Raw genomic sequence first — 6161 nt, forward strand, 5'->3', positions numbered from 1 at the left:
TCAGACCATTCAAAACCATATATATCAGCATGGTCTGCATGTTAGGTGACCTGCAAGAGCACCTGACCACACCACAAGGCACAGGCATCATCGCCTTGCTGGACGAGGGATCAGTGGGTCTCAGTGCTGTTCACTGTTGAAAGTTGATTCACACTGAGCAGAAATGATAGCCGCCAACGATGTTGGAGATGTCAAGGAGAGCACTATGCATCACCAACTGTTGTCACCAGATGATCCTTAGGTGGTGGTGTTGCCATGTGGGCAGGTGTGTCTAATCAATACAGAACTGCCATACACCATGTGAATGGTACAGTGACAGCCCCTACTACTTGAATAACATTATTAATCTGGTAATTGTGCCACTGCATGAACAACACCGGCCTAATTTCATCTTCATGGATGACAATATTCCAGCTCTTCAGGGGTCACAGCAATAAGAAACAGCTGCTGGAGATTGGGGTACCTCAAATGGAGCAGCCTGCACTTTTTCCAGACCTAAATCGCATAGAAAATCCAATGAGGCCGTAACTCTGTACCCCAGAACTTCAATGACCTGAGGGCTGCCCTTCAAGAAGAGTGGGAGTGGGATGCAATGACTCAGCAGACAATAATTCGACTTATGAATAGCATTGTAATTTGTTGTCAAGCTGTAATTGATGCTTAAGGCTACAAGACAACTTATTGAGACATTGACCATTTTTTGGGGGGGTGAGGGGGTAGACCCACCACTGTTGTTGGCTTTTTTTCAGGCTAAAATATCATTGTAGTGTTAACTTTTACATTTTACATTAATTTCAGATGAAAGCCAAGTATCCCTAACTTTTTGAGTTAGGGTTAGGGTTAAATCAATTATATCATTAATTATACTATTTTATTTATTGATGCAAATTGCATTAAAAACAACATATATTCATTTTTTAAAGTGTTGGCACCATTAAAATTGTTCCAGAAAAGGACGTTTTTCTCCAAGAAAATTATTGCAATTATACATGTTATTACAAACATGTGTATTTCCTTTGTGCATATTGGAACAACACACAAAAAAAAAAGATAAAAATGGCAAATTGGACATAGTTTCACTCAAAACTCCAAAAATGGGCTGGATAAAATTGTTGGTACCCTCAACTTAATATTTGGTTACATACCCTTCGGAATAAATAACTACAATCACTTCCGATCCATCCACAAGCTTCTTACACCTCTCACTTGGAATTTTGGACCACTTTTCTTTTGCTAACTGCTCCAGGTCTCTCATATTAGAGGCTCTTTCCCTCAGCACCCAGCTTTCCCATGCTCTGCTAGACATCTTTCCCTCAGCGCCCAGTTTTCCCATGCTCTGCTAGACATCTTTCCCTCAGCACCCAGCTTTCCCATCCTGTGATATCATGGCAAAGCTGGGAGCTGAGGGAAAGATATATAGCAAAGCATGGGGAAGGTGAGTGTTGTGGACAGAATGGATATCAGAATATAGGAAAGCTGGCTGCTGACTGAAAAAGCCAAGTGTCAGCTATACTATCCCGTACCCGGAGTGACAGTGTATGGTTGGGGGGGAGGAGGACCAGGTCCAAACTTTGCACTGGGGCCCATCAAACTTTAGTTACGCCACTGCTTATCACAGTCCATATTATCAAGAATCTATACATATAGTTCCTATATCATGTACTTGGGCAACTTTTTTCTCCTCTAGCCTACTTCCATTTTTACACAATTTAAAACAAAACACTAGCGCTCACGGAAAAAGATGAAAGAGGACTGTATCAACTCTAAAACAAATGGGGTTGATTGGGAAGATAGCTAGTCTCACAATTTTGAAAGCTGCAAGCAGTGGACAGGGTCCGCGTGAACCTGTCAGGGTAAAAAAACCAAAACGGAATTATGTGTATGACTGGTGCGCTAATAAACAAAACACAGTGAGAAGGGAAATGGATAAAATAAGTATGAATGTATAAATATTAAAAATAATTTAGATTTCTGCAGTCTTGGAGGTTAATTGACTGATCTTTAAGGTGGTAATGTAGATCCAAAGTAGTATCCAGAGATTCACTAGTATTGCAAAAACAAAAAGGTTTAAAATGAGTACGAAACAAAAAAGTGTGTGTGTGTGTGTGTGTGTGTGTGGGGGGGGGGTAATGGATTACAGTGGGGTCATAGATATAAACTTGCCTTTTTGCATTCCCGGGTGGAAATAGGGTTTGTAGTTCCCTAGATAGTGGACTCTGAAAGGGCAACAAGGGTGTATGGCTGACTGAATGTTGCCTAAGGGAATAAAATCAGTGAATGGGGGAGGTTAAGATTTGGTAATACTGTTACAAGATAGGATAGTACAGTGATGCGAATACCTGGCATATGGGGGCTGTCTGATCGGGGCGTCCAAATTTGTAATGCCCAGATTGGATTAGATGTGGTGTCCAAAAGAGGATGTTCTCAAATGGAAGTGGTCACTGAACTTAGAGTGTCAAAGACCACATCTAATTCAATCTCTCCCCTCCCCCCACTTTTTTGTTTCATACTCATTTTAAACCTTTTTGTTTTTGCCATACTAGTGAAACTCTGCATACCACTTTGGATCTACATTACCTCCAAAACTGACAGAGAGGGGAACCAGCACGATCTGAAAATGGCATGCATCATATAAAAAGTGCAAATTCACAGATTTATTCCAACTGTACTGTAATATAAATGAGATTTTTAGCAAATAATTGATCAATTCTTTGAGCCACCCCTGCCAACGTCACGGCAAATCTCAATAGGGGGGTCCTACTCTATATTCTGTATTTCATGTGCCATGCGGCCTCCTAGATAAAGTTAAAAGCAGAACCATAATGGAGCACACATACCTGTAACCTGTATATATAACCGCTTCTATGTTGCAAAAGAGGCAATTGTGGATAGAGGCCAGCCCAGGTCCCAGCATGTGGAGCAAGCTCTACACATACCAGGACTATATCAGAAATGACCCTCCCAGTGCCAGACAGCAACCATTGATAAAGGCGGACCAGATCCAAGATGGTGCTTAATTAGCAATGCCTGTGGAAAGGGTGAGGCAACTGAATGTGTACAGCTACCAACAGGAGGAATACATTGCAAACCGTGCTGGCTCCTTTTTCTCTGTTATGACTGTAGTTATGCTACAATTTCTGGTGACTGACCATCACCATACCATGCACGCCTGATTTTGGTTTGCAATGTATTCCTCCTGTTGGTAGCTGTTCAGATTCAGTTACCTCACCCCTTTCCACAGGCAATGCTAATTAAGCACCATTCTTGGATCTGGTCCGCCTTTATCAATGGTTGCTGTCTGGCACTGGGAGGGTCATTTCTGATATAGTCCTGGTATGTGTAGAGCTTGCTCCACATGCTGGGACCTGGGCTGGTCTCTATCCACAATTGCCTTTTTTGCAACATGGAAGCGGCCATATACAGGTTACAGGTATGTGTGCTCCATTATGGTTCTGCTTTTAACTTTATCTAGGAGGCCGCATGGCACATGAAATACGTAATATAGGTTAGGACCCCCCTATTGAGATTTGCCGTGACGTTGGCAGGGGTGGCTCAAAGAATTGATCAATTATTTGCTAAAAATCTCATTTTTTTTTATTATAGTACAGGTGGAATAAATCTGTGAATTTTCACTTTTTATATGATGCATGCCAATTTCAGATCGTGCTGGCTCCTTTTTTTCTTCATTACCTCCAAAACTGCAGGTATCCAAAACATTTTTAATATTCATATACAGTGCTGGCCAAAAGTATTGGCACCCCTGCAATTCTGTCAGATAATACTGTTTCTTCTTGAAAATGATTGCAATCACAAATTCTTTGGTATTATCTTAATTTATTTTGCGTGCAATGAAAAAACACAAAAGAGAATGAAACAAAAATCATATCATTGATCATTTTGCACAAAACTCCAAAAATGGGCCAGACAAAAGTATTGGCACCCTTAGCCTAATACTTGGTTGCACAACCTTTATCCAAAATAACTACAAACAACAGCTTCCGGTAACCATCAATGAGTTTCTTACAATGCTCTTCTGGAATTTTAGACCACTCTTCTTTGGCAAACTGCTCCAGGTCCCTGAGATTTGAAGGGGGCCTTCTCCAAACTGCCACTTTGAGATCTCTCCACAGGTGTTCTATGGGATTCAAGTCTGGACTCATTGCTGGCCACTTTAGTAGTCTCCAGTGCTTTCTATCAAACCATTTTCTAGTGCTTTTTGAAGTGTGTTTTGGGTCATTGTCCTGCTGGAAGACCCATGACCTCTGAGGGAGACCCAGCTTTCTCACACTGGGCCCTACATTAATGCTGCAAAATTTGCTGGTAGTCTTCAGACTTCATAATGCCATGCAAACGGTCAAGCAGTCCAGTGCCAGAGGCAGCAAAGCAACCCCAAAACATCAGAGAACCTCCGCCATGTTTGACTATAGGGACAGTGTTCTTTTCTTTGAATGCCTCTTTATTTTTCCTGTAAACTCTATGTTGATGGCTTTTCCCAAAAAGCTCTACTTTTGTCTCATCTGACCAGAGAACATTCTTCCAAAACATTTTAGGCCTTCTCAGGTAAGTTTTGGCAAACTCCAGCCTGGTTTTTTTAGGTCTCGGGGTAAGAAGTGGGCTCTTCCTGGGTATCCTACCATACAGTCCCTTTTCATTCAGACGCCGATGGATAGTACGGGTTGACACTGTTTTACCCTCAGACTGCAGGGCAGCTTGAACTTATTTGGATGTTAGTCGAGGTTCTTTATCCACCATCCGGACAATCTTGCGTTGAAATCTCTCGTCAAATTTTCTTTCCCTTCCACATCTAGGGAGGTTAGCCACAGTGCCATGGGCTTTACACTTCTTGATGACACTGCGCACCGTAGACACAGGAACTTTCAGGTCTTTGGAGATGGACTTGTAGCCTTGAGATTGCTCATGCTTCCTCACAATTTGGATTCTCAAGTCCTCAGACAGTTCTTTGGTCTTCTTTCTTTTCTCCATGCTCAATGTGGTACACACAAGGACACAGGACACAGGTTGAGTCAACTTTAATCCATGTCAACTGGCTGAAAGTGTGATTTAGTTATTGCCAACACCTGTTAGGTGCCACAGGTACGTTACAAGTGCTGTTAATTACACAAATTAGAGCAGCATCACATGATTTTTCAAACAGTGCCAATACTTTTGTCCACCCCCTTTTTTATGTTTGGTGTAGAATTATATCCAATTTGGCTTTATGACAATTTTTTTTTTCATTGAAGACAAATTAAATGAAGATAATATTACCAAAGAATTTGTGATTGCAATCATTTTCAAGAAGAAACTGAGTATTATCTGACAGAATTGCAGGGGTGCCAATACTTTTGGCCAGCACTGTATTCATACATATTTTATCCAATTCCCTTCTCACTGTGTCCTTTATTAGCGCAGCAGTCATATACATGCTTCCATTTTTAACATGTCAATGTTATATGTTGTTTTTAATACAATTTGCATCAATAAATTAAACAATATAACTAATTATATAATTGATATTATAATTTTTGGTACTGGAGTATTATATGTGGATGTGGTCATGCTCCTTCTTTGAACTTCTCTATCCACATACACACTTCTTTGTGATAAAAGGTTTTATACATACTGTGCACATAATTTTGTGCCAATATGGTCACCAAACATACCCTTAGAGCATAAACAATGAATCACTGAACAATGTTCTTCTTTTGTGCAAACCACAAGCAGGGCAGCTTATTCCTTCTTACACCGTAGTCACAAATGATCTGATGCAACCGTCAAACTCTCTCAGCATTGACTGAAGGGACAAAAACCTTGTACAGAAAGCGCTGATAAGACTGTGTAGCCAACAGAATTTCTAATGTAACCAGAGTGTGCAAAATGTTTGACTCAGCCACTTACATGAACAGGTAAATGAAAATGAAATCCAAGCAACAAAAATAATTTGAATATCCCAGATAAGAAATGACACAGGGGCCCAAGATGGAAGGAGCCATTTTCACCTCCAAAGCAGGTACAATTGTGTATCATGATGAGCTATTGGACTGTGGGGGGCCCATTTACTGTTCTTGCACAGGGGCCCTTTTCCATCTTTATCCACCAGTGGAATTACATCTTGACTGTTCCTTGTTAGTTGTTAGCTAATAAAGTTCTGTGATTACGGC

The 6161-nt window shown here is 40.9% G+C and overlaps 1 protein-coding gene across 5 annotated transcripts in view; it reads right to left on the reverse strand.

Moving 5' to 3' along the window:
• The window catches only part of KCNC1 (potassium voltage-gated channel subfamily C member 1), a 301678-nt gene that overhangs the window by 103684 nt on the left and 191833 nt on the right, over nt 1-6161 (reverse strand). The window lies entirely within an intron of this gene.

Source organism: Anomaloglossus baeobatrachus, chromosome 10 (assembly GCF_048569485.1).
Source record: "Anomaloglossus baeobatrachus isolate aAnoBae1 chromosome 10, aAnoBae1.hap1, whole genome shotgun sequence".
Lineage (NCBI taxonomy): Eukaryota > Metazoa > Chordata > Amphibia > Anura > Aromobatidae > Anomaloglossus > Anomaloglossus baeobatrachus.